The sequence below is a fragment of the Sorex araneus genome, chromosome 5 (genome assembly GCF_027595985.1).
Source record: "Sorex araneus isolate mSorAra2 chromosome 5, mSorAra2.pri, whole genome shotgun sequence".
In the NCBI taxonomy this organism is placed as follows: domain Eukaryota; kingdom Metazoa; phylum Chordata; class Mammalia; order Eulipotyphla; family Soricidae; genus Sorex; species Sorex araneus.
The window spans coordinates 146856169-146875935 of NC_073306.1; the positions used below are offsets into that span (position 1 = coordinate 146856169).

Consider the following 19767-nt stretch of genomic DNA (forward strand, 5'->3'; position numbering starts at 1 on the left):
GCCTGTACAAGTCACAAAGGTGAGATGGTTGTGCATGTTTTGGCACTTTGTTCATTTTATAAGATTGAGCAGACAAAGGTTGAAAATTAGGCAGAGATTTCACTGGTACCTACACTATAAAATGTGCCATTGTAGTGCTTACCCCCTCAGAGAAACCCCTACTTCTATTCACACAGAGGACTTATGATAGGATCTTCCAGACTTGGTTTTGATACTTATTCAGTGCCCATTCTAATAGCAGAAATTTATAACATGCATACAGAGAGTAATATGCAGAGAATGAAAATAGTGTGATGAGATCAGGAATATTGCTCAACAGTGTAAACCATGCTTCACGTCCCCGGGTTCTTGGGTTCAATCATGCTCAGAGTTGTAGGAATGATAATAAAACAAAATAAAATGGTAGAGCAGCAAGAAATCAATAAACAACCACCTTTTTATTGTTTACAAATTTCTATATATTATCATTTCAAAAAATTTGGTAGATAGCATATCTTATAAAAGAAAAAAAAGCAGGATAAAGTAATTCTTGGACCATGCTTTTCTTCATGCAAGATTGCAGCTCCCAGTTCTCCTCTCCAGAGATAAGTAAGGTCAGCAATTTTGAGAAGCTCCATACACAGCTCATGCACATACAACCATACATGTGCATGTTTTAAAATATCTCCCATTAAAGCTAGCACATAGAATGCACTTTAAATGGCTCCTCGTCTAGATTTTCTCACCTAATAATGTGCATTTTGGATTATTTAAGACCAGAGAGTAAAACTGTCTCATTCCTTTTAATGGCGACTTCAAACAAGAGAGGTATAGATTTACTTGGTCAATATACTTTTTGTAATTAATGGAATTACAGGCCATATCCAATAAGTCTGCATCAAATAAAAAATGTAGCATTGATTATTGACTATTATTGTTTCACACATGTAGATATCTACATAGAGGATTATTTTCTAACTCTTAAATTGCTGAGTTGGAATTTACTTGAAGTTTAATTGAATAGGAATTGCTATCTATTTTACCCTCGAGTTGTAGCAATACAGCTTCTATCAGCAATGAATTAAAAGTGTTTTTCCACTTGGGTTTTTATCAGACTTTTAGATCTTTGCATATAAATTAAGTTAAAAATTATATTCTTTGAAGTTTCAATTGAAGAGTGTTTATCGTGGGAATATTCATTGTTAAGAACTTCCTTATTTTCCTTTTTCAAAATTTCTTATGGACATCCTTTTTAAATTTTCTATTATATTCTTGATTTTTTTTATTTCTTACTGAGTCTTCAGAAAATCTCATGTTTATCACATTAGCAATTTAGGTCTGTGATATACTCCACACATATTTTCCCAGTTCACTAATTTCTTATTGATTTTTGTGTCTTTTTTTCCCAGACAGATTGAAATATTTATTTTTATGGATTCAAATTTTCAAGTCAAGTAAGGCAAGAAGAATAGTGGACAAGGGACAAAGCCAGGGATTGATAGTAGAAAAGCAGTAGTGAGTGGACAGATGATGAAAAATCATGCAGGAAATGATTATTGAGAAGGGGATCCCAAGGTTGAAAGATGTGATGGAGGGAAGTGGAAGATATGGAATAGGATGATGGAGCACGCGGCGCTCTCAGGGCTGATGCTGTTGTATGGCTCGGGCTGAAACAGAGAGATAATTACAGGGAGGAAGTAGGTGACTAGAGATACCCAGAAGGAAGAATGGAGAGAAGCAGGAAAAATCCCCAGCTGGATGGTGAACTGATAGTTTTAGGGGTGGTTAACATAAAGGAGGAGAGTTAGGAAGAGTGCTGACAGTAACATTAGAGCTATTAGTAAGGGCTTAATTGCAACAAAAAATTGGCAAGAGGAAAGAGTTTTCTTTCATTTTATTGCTTCCCCCACCCCGCCCCCTCCATCCCACTACAGTGAGGCAGCTTAGCCCTGTGAATCAAGATTCCCACTTGCCACATCTCTGTATTCTCACTTACCAAGGTTCTTGGCTGGACTTTGGGAATTACCTGATAAGGTCCAGTTCTCAGAGTCTACAAATCTACCTAGCCCGGGGAGCATCCCTATAGACTGCTTATCTAACAGCACGCGAAGGGCAGGCCTGGAACCCTCGCGTCTCCACCACCAGACTCTCAGAAATGCTTCTCCTGTTGGCACGGGCCCATCTAGGAAACAAGGCAGTCTCCAAGGGAGCTTCTGAAATATTGACAGCCAAGTTGGACGGAGGCCCAGAACTGAAAAGAGATCAAAAGCATCGCCTTAAATAAAACCAGCTGGAAACGCAGCTATTAAAAATGTAGGGAGAAATCAAAAACAGATTCTGTAGGCTGGGACCTTATTTTAACATGTAAAACAGAAACACTGGAGGCCGAGAGTCAGACCCTTTGCAGAACATTTATAGAAGAAGTGGAGAAAGCGTTTTGATTTGTGTAATAAGATCTGGCTGTTTGAACATGTTTAGTCTCATTAACCATGAGTGGGAAGAGATGTCTTCTCTCTCGTGCTTGACAGGTCTGTGGCAAATGGTTTGTTTTGCAGGAAGGAGTTGTAGGTAAAACTGATAGAGCTGTCTCCATTGAGTTTTCTCAGGAAACCTTTAAAGAAAGTAGAACTCCAAAAGCCATGTTGGTTTCTAAGTAACTGCCTAAAAGAATGTGGGCAGCTTGGCCAAGGAAAGGGCCGGGCTGGAAGCCTTAGAATCACAACATAATCAGGAGGAGTGTCTGAGGGAGGTAAAGGAGGACAGAGTCTCAGCTCTAGGCCTTAGACCCAGACTCCAGAGTCTCTCCACCTAGACCACTGGCAGGTGATTTCCTGTGTGCATGTATGTGGTTGTAGGGTGTTAGGGGAGATGCTTTCTGCATGGATGGTTAACTGCATCAGCATTTGGCCAACTACAATCTTTGTCCCAGCAATAACAACCAGAAATACCACTGGATATTGCCAAATGTCCTCTGGTCAAACTCAGCACTGGACTTGGAAAAACCATTCTCAAGGGAGCTAAGAGGGACATGGTACTGGATTCAGACACCGGCTGGGGCCATGATGGCGGAGAGAAGGTTCAGGGGCAGGTATGAGAATGGAACCTGGGTCTGCTCTGGAAACTGTCTCAGCATCCATTCAGATCTTGTGCTCCTGGACACTAGGATGTGTCTATCTACCAGTACCTGTCTTACAAACGATGTAATACATACCAAGTTTCTGGACCCTTGTCATTTTCTTCACATGCAAAATTGGTCTAGTCACATATTATCTTCATGTTTGTAGAAAAACTTAAAAGCAGAAGATATGGGGGGTATGCAGGCACCTGATACCTCTCAGGTGTAAATTTGAGGGTCTGTGTGTGTTCACTACTTTAAGTTGCAGAACAAAGTTGGTAAGTATAGGAATAATGCCTTAAGTCATCATTATGTTCCTCACCCACTCTGTTCTATACAAGGATTCATGATAAACATTGAAAAAGAAATAGGTCTCTTTGCCCTCCCATTAAGTCTTAGAGTGATTTGTTTTCTAATTGGTGCTTAATATTTTGAAAAAGTCTTTCATCTTAAATATAAAATGCCAGTTTGATACCAATGAAAGGCAATGCTTCACAGTGATAATTTTAAGGTTTCTTAATGTATTTCTCATCAGCTAAGTCTCTTCTTGGACACAGTCATATCACCATGATAAAACCAGCAGCCAGAGGGTTCCGTGATGGACAGAGAAGATTGCATGGAGGCCAGAGGATGCCAAAGGCCTGACAGAGAGAAGGTTGGCATCACCATGGGACAACACTGTCCAATGGCCTGGAACAGTAGCCTGCTTGGAGAAGTCACAGAGCTGATGGATTCTAAGTGGAAAATGTGGGCTATCACCACTGTGACAATATGAGCAGGCTTTACTGACAAGGGGTCTGATTCAAGGTGGCATGTGAAAGAAAGAATCCCCAAAAGTAGTATACATAGCCAAGCTAAAGCAGAAAATTGTTAACTTTCCAGGTTACAAAGGACGAGAAGGTGGAGAAATTACTAGAATCTGCAAGGCCAGGTAGGTTATGGTAATCTCACTAGGAAGGAACTATGCAAGAAATTCCCTTACTGCTCTCTCCTACTCTCCTGCTGGGGTTTCTGATTAGCCGTGCTCAGTAAGAGGCCAAAAGGCACAAGAAACAGTTGTGACCCACGGGCTCTGTCTCCTAAGCCAAGAGAGAGGGGGTCCAGGTGGACACACAGAAATATTTGCTGAGTGCCAGGCCAGAGGATGCGCACCTAAAAGGGAAGGTAAACAAGTACTGAATTCAAGTACTGAAGTGGGCCCAACTGACTGGGTTGATATTTGTATCAGGAATTGTAGTTTGCCTTCTGTGCCAGCTTTGGTTCAGTGTGTGCTTGGCCAAATGTAAACTGGAAGGGGTGGATGGTAACCTGATCTACTTTATTTTAACTGTCCTCAAGTTTATAAAAAAAAAACCATATCCATAATGATTGTTACTTCAAGGACTGACTAGTTGAAGTTGTATTTGTGGGCAGATTCTAATAACTCAAATAGCCTGGAACCATGTGTTTTTATGTGTGTCCTGACCATTTGCAGACAGACAACCCATTTATTTAAAAGTTATTATAAGCAAATTCTCAGCAGATGCATTTGCATAGTTATTCCTGAATGGAGTGACTGCTAAGCTTTTATGGTGGACTTGGATATACCCAGTGGGACATTGTCCAGTCTAATGGCTTCTCTGCAAAGCTCGTCCCTCTTCTGAGGGTGTGCGTGAGGGATGGTTCTAAATCTAGATGACAGTTCTGAGGCCTGGTGCTCCCTTGCTTCTGTCCTAGGTCCAGGATCAATGTCATTAACTCCTAGCACTCCCCGCCCACACTCCTTTTAAACTCAGGGCTTGATAAGCATGGTGAAGATAATTTGTAATTCTCTGCCTAAACTTTATTCAAAACACCATAATATTCATTGTTCTCCTTCTCTGAATTGTTATTATGTCTAGGGGATCCACATTTGAGGACCAAATTTAAAACAAAGAGCTCATTTATGTCTGCATAAACTTTTCTTTTGTATCAGGGGAACTACCACGTGTCAAGCTCTGTGCCTGGGTTAAACATGTAGAAATGCACTTGTGGCTGTGAATGTGAAGCCCCCCACAGCCCTTTGAGGGGTGCCCAAGCCAGTAAGACTCATGCGTTCTTTAGTATAGGTTTGTCCAGTAGAGACGACCCATACAGATCCCAACGGTGCTGTTTGTACCCCTGAGGATACTGCTCAGACAGTCTCTGGAAGGCTCTATTGTGGAATCATCTTACTTTGCGATAGCAGTGTGCTTTGAATTTGAGTTTGGAAGTGTGAGCATGAGTTAATAACACATACACACAGAGAGAGAGGCCAAAAGACATTCCCCTTGACCCCGGAGATGAATTCTCTCTTATTGTGAAATTCTAAGTGCCGACAATATGCAAAGGCTTAAAAGGATTATTTCTTTTTATTTATTTACAAGGTCATCATTATCACTATTACCGCCGCATTTAATATTTATTGAATATTAAGTAACCTTGGGTTAGAAATAGAGTAGGATAAAGGTGAAAGTTAAGGGTTTCACATGCAAACTAAGCCTCCAGAACAGACACTGAGTTTCTTTGTGATGTGTATATGTGTGCTTAGGGGTAGGGATTGGATTCAGCACAGGAGTAGATCATACAAATGGGTTTAGCTTCTACTCTGGGTGTGATTGCCCTACCTGGATTCCTTTGGGGTGATGTTTTTCATTTCTGCATAAAGTCCCAGTGTCTTTTAAGTCTATCTCTGCCTGACAAAATGGTTATTACATACTAGCACTTTGTCCAGGAACTCGAACTAGTTTTGTACAAGATAAAGTAAATATCTATTTCTCAGAGGGAAAGGTAACAGTATCATAATCAGGCTCCTAAGGTGGAGAATGAAACAATGGCTTCGATGGTGATTTAGTTAAGTCTTGAGTTTCTGAAAAGTGAAAGAAAAGAGAAGCAAAAACAAAGGAGGCCCAGTTCTTGCTTAGCAAACAGGAAAGTGATGGCTGGCTTGTTCCCACAAAGAGGTGTTATCTCAGGAGTGGAGGGAAATAGAACGGACTAGAGAACAGCAGAGGAAGTCTAGCAGAGCATTAAAAAATCCAGGTTAATCTGCTCAAGCGTTGTGCCAAGTCAGGATAGGTTTCTTCCACCCAACACCCCATAGTGCTGTGATAGCTACTGGTAGCCCCAGAAGTCTCAGTTTCCAGGTTTGTCTGTAGAACACACGATTTCCACTTGGAATCTCACAGGACTCCGGTGAAACGGACTCTCTCCTATCTCCAGGAGTTAAACTCACATCCTGGGCTTTGGCGTTTGATTCAGGAGTGGAGATGGACTTAAGCTAGTAGTGTAGGTCAGTGTTGGAATTTGTTTGGGCTTCTGGGACCCAGGGAACACCCTGCCTCTGAAGCTTGTAGGTTTAGCAAGAAGGCCTGCAATGGTGTGAGAAGTCTGTTGGTGACACTGAAGAGGGGCCCACAGTAGGAGGCAGGGTGTCTCAGGGGAAGGAAGATGGAATCTTTAATTTTGAAATTAAAGCCCCACGTTCACATAGTTATTCCTAGTTGGGTTTTAGACATGCTATGTTCCAGCAGCAATCAGATACCTTTTAAAATTTGGTTAAAATTTGGATCTCCTGTTTTCACCATTGTTTTCACGGTGGGGTGAATATTCATTAGACCCCTTCTTTATATCACCAGTGAACTCGTATCTCCTTGACCTCTGCTCCCTGTTACTCCCCATCTGTCTCTTCCTCCCCCATTGATTTCTTTCCCTCTCTGCCCTGCTCTTCCCTATCCTCTGGGGTCAAGGGGATAGAGGAATCTCCCCTTTCACACATTGCATCCCCTCATCCAGTTGGTCTACATGCCACATATAAGTGAGATCATCCAGTATTAGAATCTTTATACTTGTAAGCCTCTCAATCAAATTGTGCCTGAGACCTTCCTTGTATTTAGGATTCTGCATAGTATACGTTAAATATTGTCCTTTTTCTTAATTAATTTAGATGTCAACCCAGTTATTCACATGGCCACTATTTATTCAGATTTCCCAATGTCCCAAAACTCTGAGCTGTTAATTAGAATTTATAGGGAATGATAAATTCTCCCCATCCATTCTTTTCTCATGTAAAAATTTTCTATTTATCTTTTATGTCTCAATTTAAGTTCTGATACCTATGTAAAGTTAGATCAATATTTCTGAATGAAAAAATATCACCTTTGTCCACATCATCATAATTATTATTTGCATAAGTTCATAGTATTGTTTTCTGACAGACTGCCTGGTTAGTTATTCTCTTTACAATATAAAAAACATCTTGATTTCTAGCTTCTGGAATAGAGCTTTCTCACTGTATATCCCCAATTAAAAATGTACACATTTTACTTATTTCTCCATCTTTTCTAGTCTATCAGGGATTGTCCCAAAAGCTTGGGATTCAAATGCAAATGTTTACATTGACTTTTAAAGAGCATAAATTCTATTGGTCTAAAGATTTGGATTTTTGTTTTGCTCTGTTTTGGAACCACACCTGGGTCTGTGCTCAGGGATCACTCGTGAAGGTAAATTGAGGATCAAATGTGCTGTCAAAATTCAACAGAAGTGCCCACATGCAAGGCAAATGCCTCAACCCCTGTACTATTTCTCTAGCCCCTAAAAACAGGAATTTTTATTGTACGCTTCTAACATTTTATACATTATTTGTTTCTGCATACAATGGCAATTAAAACCTACTACAACATATAGGTTTATTTACTTATAAATTATATAAACATAATACTATGCCAATGAATTTTTCATACAACAAAGCTTAAACTAAACATTAGATGAGCTCAAACTAAGCACAATTCAAAGACCTACTAATTTATTCCTGCCTCCTAATGGATTGTCTGGCATAAGACCCAGATCTTCTTCCCAACTCTACAGCTCTTTGACTTGGAGATCAGTGGTGACAGGACCCATGGGAATTCCACGTAAGACAGTTAGCTATGGAGGGGAGGAGATAGACACTCTTGGGTCAGAGAGATAGTGCAGTGAGCAAGGTGCTTGCCTTGCACGTGAACGACTCTGGCACCATATATGGTCCTCTGTGTATCACCAGGAGTGATCCCTGAGCAAAGAGCCAGGAGGATGCTCCGAGCAGTGAGGTGTGAGCCAGTCCTTCTGCCAAATAAGAGAGACCTCTGACTGCTCTGAGACTGAGGCCCTGCTGGGTGGGAGGAGCAGGTGTGGGATGTGCTCCTGTCTCCACTTCCCTGTCTTCATGCTCAGAAGCTTCTAAGAGGGGATGATTGCCCCCCAAATGTATCGTATCTCCTCTCCTCCCTGAGCAGCTCGTGGAAACAGGCTTCCTGTGGCAACTCCTGGAGAATGTCTTCCAGGGAGCTGCAGTCTATAGCCTGTAGGGTTCTTTTTCAGTGGAGAGAGAGAGATGTGTGTGAATTTTTATCTGTCAAAACAAGGGTCATTTCTAACCTAATCATTAGCTCTGTGTCCGTCACCCATATAAAGCACAAAGGGCTTGACATTGACCTTGATGATTATTGCATCCTGTCTCCCAATTCCTCCAACCAGGCAGAACTAAAGGGATTCTACCTTTCATTTGTCATAAGCCTATTGTCTCTTTTGTAAAGGGCAGAACAAATGATCTGGAATGTACTATCACATGGATTTTTCTCCTCTCACAACCATCCCATGAGTATGTATTATCCAACTTTATGAATAAAACAACTAAAACCATGAATATTTAATAACTTTCCCCATCAACTGATATGCTGGAGAATCAGGATGCAAACTCGAGTTCCCTCTCACTGGGATGACTTTTATTCTTCCTACTACACTAATACTATTCAATTTCATAACTGTTGGTGGAATTAATTTGTAAAAAAGTAGTAGGTTCTATTTTATTTATAAGTAGATACTTAGAAATCAGGAATTTTGGAAGTCAAGGGAACAGTAAAGAGTTGATTCTTGTAGTAGTGTTTTTTGCTTGAGTGATGTGTGGATGTTTCTCTCACTGCGAGGTGAGCTAACATATGCAGTGCTTGAGTTGGTGTTATGATGAGTCCTTCCTCCATGCCTCTTTCCTTTTAATTAGGAGTTTGGAGCCTCATGGCAGATCTTTGTTCTTGGCTCAGGGGTCACTCCTCAGAGGTACCCGAGAGACGATATGTGGTGGTGAGATTGACTAAGAGCTGGACACATGAACAGTAAGTACTTAACCTATGTGCTATCTCTACAGTCCCATGAATTATTGGGGTAATCATATGTTTTTGATTTGCTATTTTAAGAACAGGGATGGCTTTAAGATGTTAACACAAATTAACTTTATATAACATGCCAGAGTTTAACTGGTATCCTCTCTCTTTTTACCACCAAGTATGCTCTTTTCCTTATCATCATCAACCTGAAAGGTAACAATTACTCCCTTCTCAATTAGTAGATGCGGGAATAGATTGAGAGACCCCAGATACATTCAGTGCAAGGGAAGATTCAGGTATGTAAGAGCACAGGATTCTGCTCTTTCTGCCTAAACACATCCCACAGCCACTTCAAAACAATGGTTGATATAGAGATTTAATCCCACTGTTCAGTGGCAATGGGAAAACTCAGTTGCAATCAGCTCATGCATAAGGCAGATGAGCTCTAAGTCAAACATAGAGAGTTCTGTGAAAGTCATAGTTAAGACCCTCTATTTTTTTGGTCTCTCACCTACAAGGAGATGACTGGGGCTATTTGAACAGAGGTGGCTCTCCAGGAAAATAGCAGAATGCTAAGGAGCCCCTTATAAGCTCCGATCTGGCATCACATCACCTAAAGCATATCTCTTGGTCAAGCACAAAGGTCAGTCCAGACTCAAGATGGAAATAGAAGAATAGGACAGAAATCTATGCTACACATTGCCTGGTCACAATCACAACACAAAGAAGTATATCGTGGCGTTTTTGAAATGGTCTACTCAGACGGCAACCAGAGGCCCAGCATATCTCAATAATAGGTGAGCAAGTGGACATATTATTTATACCATTACACTGGGATGAGTCAATTCTGATCATGGCCATCTGCCCATCATATCATTCATGACCAGACTCATCATTCCTAGGCTGTCATCTTGATTGACAATCTTGTCAAAATCCATGTAAATTGGGGAAGGATACTTCTAAAGAAAAATTCTAAGGTCCTCTTGCAACAGAAGTAGAAAAGGAGTGTGGAGAACATAAAAATAATGTCTTTCCAGAGAGAAGAGTCCTGAGGGATGGGTAATGATGCGGCAAATTGGAGGTAACATAAGGGCATTGATTGAGTATTTTGGGCACTGTAAGAGTCAGATTTAAAAGATGAGTTTGCTAAGGAGTGAGATGGGAGATACTAGGGGATCTTGGAACAGTGATGGAGGGATGCCGACAGGTGATGAGCTTCGAGTTGGGACACTTAATGTAAGCCTGAAACTCTATTATAAGATTTTAATCACAGTCCCAAACAAAATAACAAAAGAGCATTTCTCACATGACCTCATAGGGACTGAGTCTTTGGGAGATAAATGTTTGTGTATACCATGGAGTGGCAGAATTTTATCAGTGTGTTTTAAAGGTTTTTTTTTTAAATTTTAAATGAAAGTTAATTGGGGGCTTTACCTGGAAGATTCTTAATTGATGATTCTTGGAGGAAGTATTGGTGGTTAACAAGTGTTTATTTAGGGGATTAAAAAAATATTCTCAGAGAGGATGCCACCAATAAATTCTGTCAGACCGACAAATTGATTTATGCTGTTTCATGTAGATTGTTGCTGAATGTAGAGGAAGATGTGAAAATATAAGTACTATGGAAAACCCATTTATGTGCCATTGTTGAGAGGTCATCATCATCACTTGTTATCCCATTGATCTTCGATTTGCTCAAGCAGGCACTAGTAATGTCTCCACTCATCCCTGTCACATGCTAGTATAGCCCAGTGGTATCTACTTGCTCCAGGAACACAAGAGCCTCAAACCGTTCATTCAGGGTTTTGACAAAGAAGTCTGACCGTCTCGTAGATGGGCGGCCACGTGGTCTTTTGATGTCCCATGGAATCCAGTCGGTAACAGCTCTAGTCCAGTGGTCATCTCTAAATCACATTACGTGTCTGGCCCATCTGATTTTTGACACTTTGGCAAACGAGACAGTGTCACTGATTCTTGATCATCGATGTAGGTCGGAACTCTGGATTCCTTCTCTCACTTGAGTGATATGTGATATTCCAAGCAGAGCTCTTTCGATTCCTCTTTGGGATACCCGAATGATAGCATTCTCGTCATGTTTTTGTAGGGCCCAGGTCTCTGAGGTGTATGTTAGTGCAGGAAAAATGTGTTGAGAGGTGCCTCAAACAAAATGCAATAGAACCAAATTTTTTGAACCAACATATAGATTCAAACATCTGTGTTCAAACAAAAAAAGCAAATTAAACAAAAAGGAAAGAAAAAACAGTCAAGGAAAGTCAGAAAGACTGAAAAATTAACCAAACACAAAAATGAGAAAAGAGTCAAGGAAATGCAGAAAGACTGAAAAACATTCACAACATACAGGGGGAATTTACTATTCATTCTTCCCAACTAGAATATTGGATTTGACTGCCATTTGAGCAATCACTGAGTGCAGAATCGAGAGTAGTCCTCTGGTACTACCATGAATGATCCATAAAATAAAAAAATAATAATAATAAAATAAAATATTGAGTTCAGTCTGGCTGCTAATTTAGTTAGTCCACAAATGACTGTGTGTTCCTAACACTAAATTCAACCTGAAGTCAGTCATTGATCTCAGAATCTGATCTGAAAGGGATCAGAAATTACCCAATTCATTTCTCACAAAGGTTCATTGATTTGTCCCAAATCCCACAGTTCACTTTTCATTATCTTTTTCAATTTCCCAGCTTTGCTTTCTATTTTTTGTGCTAAATATTCCATATCTGATAAGATCACCTGATAAGGGTTTGGATGCACCCTATCTACTTTCTCTCTTTCCAACTGAGTCGTTCACTGGGGACCTGCACATTCTGCCCTAGGAGAGCTGCCACCACGGCCAAGTTTGTTGCCTCTCAATGATACCGATTCCTTTCTCAAAAGTTATTATTGAGTAAGTGCCTATGGACTAGACATTGGAGCATTCCAGAATATCTCACTCCAGGACTCTGTCCCTCCTTTTATTGCATATGCCGATATTCCCAGCTAAGACTGGGTGCTTGAGTGGGAGATTCTGAATGAGCCAAACTCATCTCAATGTCAGACATGCTCCAACCCTCCTCTTGCTTTTATGATCTCCTTTGTATTGTTAATGTTGTTTGCTAAACACTATAATTTCATTAGGCCACTTATTATTTTTAGTAGTTAAATGTGCCATAATTGTAGACTCAGAACAGTCAACTCCACAGACTGCGCTCGTGCGCTCACAGGAGTTGTTATGGCCACACTGTGACCACCCATTTATATTGGGTGATAGTATCTCTCACCGTATTGAGAATTGAGTAGAATTGAGTAGCTACCTAAGATACAGACTCTACAGCCCACAAATCTGGAAAATTTTACTATTTCATCATTTATAGAAAAAATATGCTGCTCATAGCTTAAAAGGTTAACCACATAACACTTTTCTTTTATCTCTCTTAACAATAAATAATGGCAATCGCTGTCTGAGTGATTAATTACATATTTAAATAACAGATTGAGCTCCATTGGCACACTATAGCAGTCAATGTTTATGAAATAACTGAGGACCAAGCATAATTACTCATAAAACATAGATACATAAACAGAGCCCTAGAATCACTTAGGAAGTTTATCATGCAGCTCACAGAAAGTAGGGAAGAGTAATTTGAATTCAAATTCAGATTTTATTGATGCTCTAGGGAGGAGGATAGTCTATTTTTGCTGATGTCATAGTAGAATCTAAGTCCTTTGTAGACACAGATCCGTATGTCCATTAAAATAATAATATAATAGGTCGCAGGTGGGTTTGGGAACACCTGTGGATGAGGATCCTGGAGACTAAGTCTGCTAGTCTGTTTTAGCTGCACGTATTATTTTTATCTAGTTATATGTATTTCAAAGATAAAATTATGTTATTTGATGGTCAATGTTTTGTTTCAAACTCTCAATTTCTTGTTCTTTGGTTTTGTTTTTGTCTTTTGGGTATATCTAGCAGTGCTCAGGGCTTACTCTTGGCTCTGCACCTAAGACTTACTCCTGGTAGAGTTCAGGGGCCATTTGGGGTGACAGGTATCAAATCCAGGTGAGCCATATGCAACTTATCTAGTCACATTATCTAATCCACACTGAACCTACGTTAAAGGCTTGCAGTGCCCGGCAGTTGACTTGACTGTTTAGAGTCACGGAAAGTGTGGCTTAAGCGTAGAGTGCTATTTGAGAGGGATTTAGGGATTTTAGTGATAGACCTTCCGAATCACAACTTGACTTCTTTTAAATACAGCAACTAGGGCCATCAGAGTCTAGGTCCATTTTTTCTAAAGCAGTTTTCACATTTATCAAAGTTAATCACGTCATTAAAAAAAATCAGTATTAACTTTATTTTTCTTGAAAGAAACTTCTTGTTGTACCATCAAATGTTCTGCATGTTCATTGTGACTATTTAGTCACAGCTATTTCAGAAATTCAATTCATTTGGTTACTTGATTTAACCAAATGTGATTTATTTAAAAAATAATTATAAGTAACACTCTTTATTAGCTTGTATGGTAGGGATACAGATCCATACTTTGTAAAGAACAGAAGTTTAGAAAAGTTTAGAATAGGATTGCTGATAATAATTAACCTTGCTGATATGATAAAGGCCAGTTTCACTTTTTCATATATGTTGTATATGTAAGCTCAGTTTATGCTGAATACTGAGCAGACTATAATTGAAGCTTTCCAAGTCAATTCCCATCTTTTCCCTCACATCTGTCTTTTTCCATAGGGGGTACTGTTATATCCTTCCCATTTTTTTAATATTATGGGTTTTCTCTTCTAATAAAAAAGAAATTGCAATATTATCAATAATTGATTGGACTTCATAGTTTGTAAATCAACATTGTTAGAAATGTTTCCTGCTTTCATTTTCTTTATGATAAATAACTCTGGAGTATGATTATTTTTATACTTATGATTTATAGATTCCCACAAACACAAAGGTTTATGATGGTGGAGGCACAAAGTTTATAGACTCAGCATCAGGCCTTCTGTTCCCTCGAAATTCCAAGAATTTGTTCTGAGTTCCCATTCTCAACAATTTTCAGAAACTTATTAAGCAAAAGAGAGGTCCCAGCGAGACCAGAGTAACTATGTAGCCTACAGCTCTCTGCTACCTTGGCGGTGTATACAATTGGAGAGCACTGGTTTTGAGCTGAAATTAAGGAGATTAGATTTTATGATGATGAATATTTCTCTCTGGGGGGTTTCATATCACCTCATGTGCACTGGAAGTCTGTTTTGACAGCTCTGATGGTAAATAATGCTCTTCCACTAACTGCCGGCCCACAGCTCACCTCCAGCAAACCCCATCTGTAACATCTGGTCAATTTGTCGTTTCTTTTTCAAATCGTGGTCTTGATTTTGCATGGAGGATGTTTTAAAGCAAAATGCACATGCAGCTGTCTTACCAGTGAACTATTTCAAATAAGCATGGAAATTTTCAGGCAGCAAACATCTCTTCTTTCAATGTTTTCATAGACAATCTTGTTTCTGTGCACTATTGTAGTGAAGGAGTGAGTGATAGGCAAAGTGTAAGGACACATAAACCATGGATGGGCTAAGCAATCTATTCCTTGCTTTAATATTCAGATTTCTTCAGGGTTTAAGTTTTCAGGGAGGCTTTGGCACGTAGGTCCCCATCCAGGGAGAGGCTTAATTAATTTTTCAGGACAATATTCTTTTGCCTTTATGACCATCGTGTTTATTGCATCTCTGGAGGGGCATATTCTCTGAAATATTTTCCAGCAAACTTCCTAGCTCTGTGTCTTTTTAAAATATTAAGAAATGCTGCAATCTTACTTGGTTTCTTCAGATCTCTAGCCCTACTTAAAACCAATCTCAAATACATTTTATTTCCTAATGATTTGCATGCCATCATTTATTATAAAAGCTTAGTCACTTTTCACTGAATCTTTCTTTAGCAGCAACATGTTTACATGAGTGCAGGGTTGATGATGATGATTCATCTCCAAATCCTACTCTCCTCCTAGACTCAGTGGAACCTCATCTGGCGAAGGACACACTCAGGACCAGCTTAGGGCCAGTCTCTAACCAGCTATTTAAGCTTGAATGAGAAAAAAAAAATGGGCTCAGACCTCTACCTAATATCATGCACAAAACTCAGATGAAAATGAATTAAATACCTCAACATCAGACCAGAATCCATAAGGTACATTGAAGAAAAGGTTGGCAAAACCCTCCATGATATTGAAGCTAAAAGTATCTTCAAAGATGAAATGCAACTGACCAACAAGTAGAAACAGAGATAAACAAACAGGACTATATTAAACTAAGAATCTTCTATATCTCAAAAGAAACAGTGACCAGAATACAAAGACAGTCTACAGAATGGGAAAGCATATTCACCCAATACCCATCTGATAAGGGATTAATATTAAGGATATACAAGGTTGGCTAAACTCTACAAGAAGAAAACATCTAATCCCATCAAAAAATGGGGCAATGAAATGAACAGAAACTTTCTCAAAGAAGAAATTTGAATAGCCAAAAGGCACAGGAAAAAATGCTCCTCATCACTAATCATCAGGGGGATGCAGATCAAAACAATAATGAGGTAACATCTCACACCATAGAGATTGGCACACATCCAAAAGAACAAAAGCAACTGGTGTTACCGTGGATGTGGGGGGAAGGGGACTCTCCTTCACTGCTGGTGGGAATGCCGACTGGTTCAGTCCTTTTGGAAAACAATATGGACATTTCTCAAAAAACTAGAAATTGAGCTCACATTTGATCCAGCAATACCATTTCTGGAAATATATCCTGGGGATGCAAAAAATACAATAGAAATGTTATCTGCACTTATATGTTTATTGCAGCACTGTTTACAATAGCCAGAATCTGGATAAAACCCTAGTGCCGAGAACAGATAACTGGTTAAAGAAACTTTGGTACATCTACACAATGGAATACTATGCAGCTGTTAGAAAAGATGAAGTCATGAAATTTGCATAGAAATGGATCAACGTGGTGAAATGTTGATATCATCCTAAGAGAAATGAGTCAGAGAGAGAGAGGGACAGACATAGAATGACAGCACTCATTTTTGGAATATAAAGTAACATAATGGCAGACTAACACCCAAGGAGAGTAGAGATAAGGGCCAGAAGGATCGCTCTATGGCTTGAAGCTGCCATACATGTTCGCGTAAAAAGCAGCTGAGATAGAGAAGGGACCACCAAGTAAATGATGGTTGGAGGGCTTGCTTAGGATGGGAGATGTGCTGAAAGTAGAACTATGGACTGAACATAATGGCCACTTAGTACCCATATTGTGAACCATAACACCCAAAAGGAGAGAGAGAGTAAAAGGGAATGTGCCTGCCACAGAGGTTTGGGGTGGGGAGAGTGGCGGGAGGGTTACTGGGAACATTGGTGGTAGAGAATGAGCACTGATGGAGGGATGGGTACTAGATCATTGTTTGACTGAAACGTTATCATGAAAGTTTGTAAATCTGTAACTATATCTATCATTAAAAAATTTTGAAAAAAAGAAAAAAGGAGAGAGTCTTTCTCTCCAGGAGTCTGCATCTCTATCTAAAGAAAGGGTTAAAAGAACACATAACATGCATTTTGGTAGGATATTAAAACAAAATAAGTTAATTTATGCTAAAAGCAGATCACAGTAATTATATAAAATAGTAATTATTATTAGAGAAGGAATTGATTTAAAATATTCTGAATTCATCTGGAACAAAGTTGGAAAATATACACTCACAAGAAGTCCACACTTTACTATGAGTATAAAATATCAAAGAAGTCATTGATATGCAGAAGATGAGAAGAATAAATAGATTTATGATGAAATGCATGCCTTTGAGTCTTTGCTCTGATACTTATGAATGGGAAATGTTTCTCATCTTGGAGATTTTCAACCTTGGTGACTATAGGTAATATATAAATAGTTGCTGTTTGAAATTACACAAGGGTTATACCAGTGAAAATTTTCTTTATTGCCAGGGTTTTCATTACTTTATCCCACAAATACTTTGCTTAAAGACTTTTAATCACAACAAAGCCAAGAGACTAAACAAAGAAGATAAAGCAAGAGACTACAATTTATGGACTTGAACCAGGCATGGGCGATGATCCAATCTCACATTTCTACACACCCCATTCACTCCTCTTTTCCCAGATACCCTACAATCACAAAATAAATTTTGGGGGAGGGGACAAATGATGAACCAATGAGAGAGTCACCCTGCCTCAGGAATGTCTATGCTGGTAAGTTTTTGTCTGTCTCTCATTTTTTGGTTCCAAATATTTCTACAATCCATCAGATCATTCTGGATTTGAGAGAAAAATCCCAGCTACTCCAACCAGAGTGGTTTTTACAGAGCCCAGTCTTTTGCAATGCCCCAGGATGACTGAACCCGTAATCACTATTAAGGCTGCAGAGAGTAGTGCAAAAATATGAACAACTGGTATCTGGGCAACACCCGAACTGAGATCATCTCACAGAAATGGAGTGTGAGAGATAGAAACCTGCTACACGATCATCCTACACGATTATACTAATCGTGTAATAAGTAATTTTTGTTTGTTCAACTCTCCTTGATTGACATTTCACTGATGGCTATTTCATTGATGATTGATACAGTGAACAGAGAAGGAATGGGCATTGGAATTACATGTCTTGAAATGGTTTTCAAGACAATTTATTCCAGACATCTAATTTTATTGACAGATATGTTAAGGAAGAAGCATTTAGTAGCTTCCTCTAGACTGTCATCAGCTATAAAGCTACTTGGTTCATCCTAAGGTAACTTAAGCACATTGGTTAGAATAACTTAGTGATATTTAGATGATGAGGTGATCCTGGTAATATCACAGCTTTTGTGTGATTAAGGGAGTGGATAAAATATAGACATCTTTATTTTTAAAATATATTTGGTCAGATATATAGGATGCATATGTTGATAGACAAACAGATGATGGCTGGGTAGCACTGTAGTACTGTCATCCCCTTGTTCATCTATTTGCTCGATCAGGCACCAGTACTGCCTCCATTTTGAGAATCGTTGTTACAATTTTTGGCATGTTGAATATGCCATGGGTAGCTTGCCAGTGTGAGTGAGGTACTCTCTGTGGCTCGCTGGGCTCTCTGAGAGAGGTGGAGGAATCAAACCTGGGTTGGCCACATTCAAGGCAAATGCTATCGCTCCAGTCCATTGGCTGGGTAGACAGATAAAATAGATAGATAGATGATGGATGGATATTAAATCATGATAGATAAAGTAGATATAGATAAGGATGGGTAGTCAGATGATTGGAGACAGATAAAGAGAGAATAGAATGATAGATTATAAGCAATAGATGATGATAGATGATGGATCAATCACATAGATAGAGAGGTGATAGATGGATAAACAATAGATAATTAGATAGGTGATAGATGGATAATTGGCATCATCATGATCCCAAGTGCTTTACTATTTAGTCTTTACAACAATACCATGTGGTTATTCCATTTCATTTCACAATTGAAGACTTGGGATATTAAATAAGGTTATATAGTTAGTATGGCAGTGAGAAGCTTAGGCAGCTTTCCTCCAGAATTCTAATTTCTCACCACCCTATCATCTTACTGTGTGTGAAAAAAGGGGCTGAGATGTAGCTACAGAATGAAAGACCAGGTGTACACCCTGTATGTAACCAGCCTATCCCTCTGCCCCTCCTCAAATTCCACACTTTGGGCATCCCTTTCTGTGTGACCACTAATATAGAGGTCATTGCCTTATACCTCCCATCTTTTCTTCCATATCATGCGTCCTCTGGTAAGCAGCACTAGTACGTGGGTTATTGAATTGCTCCCTCTGCAGTAATCCACCTCCTGTCCTCTCACATGCCTCCCTTTCCCCAAAGTCTCTTGGGACACATTCTTGCTCACATCAGGCCCATATATTCTCCCCCTTGATTTGGTTCTGTGGCTGTAGCACATAGTTGACTTCCTTCTCAAGCACCAAAAGCAGTTTTCCAAGTAGTTTGGAGCTGAAATGGGAGCTGTAAGAGTGGCAACTCTGATTCTGACTTTTGGCATTTGCTTTTGGAGGGTCCAGGGGGCGTTGTCTATGCCCTGCTGTGCTCAGGGCTCACCCCTGCACTCAAAAGTGACTCTTGGTGGGCTGGGAGGACTGTATGTGGTGCTGGGGATAGAATCTGGGTTGGCTGTGTATGAGGCAAACCCCCTACCCACTGTGTTATCTCTCTGAAATAACACTGATTCAATGTGTCCTGTTGGGGTGAGCCACAATGTTCCACGTGTCACTTAAAAAGCTACTATACTAGAAGGCTGTGGGTCTAGGGCTTCCAGGCAGCTCGGCTGAGATGGAGCCTGATGAAAGGAGTTTTAGTTATAAGAACACTTGCTCATAGAACATGGGTGGGGAGAAAGCCTGCAGAGTAAGGATGGAGTTATGCCGAGCTCAACTCCCATGGCTTGATGTTATGGCTCTGGTTCCTCTGATGATGCACCTGGGTCTACAAGATTTCAGTT

At 39.7% G+C, this 19767-nt stretch overlaps 1 pseudogene; it reads left to right on the forward strand.

Moving 5' to 3' along the window:
- The first annotated feature begins 3007 nt into the window (after nucleotides 1-3007).
- LOC129405014 (uncharacterized) overlaps nucleotides 3008-19767 on the forward strand; it is a 39629-nt pseudogene continuing 22869 nt past the window's right edge.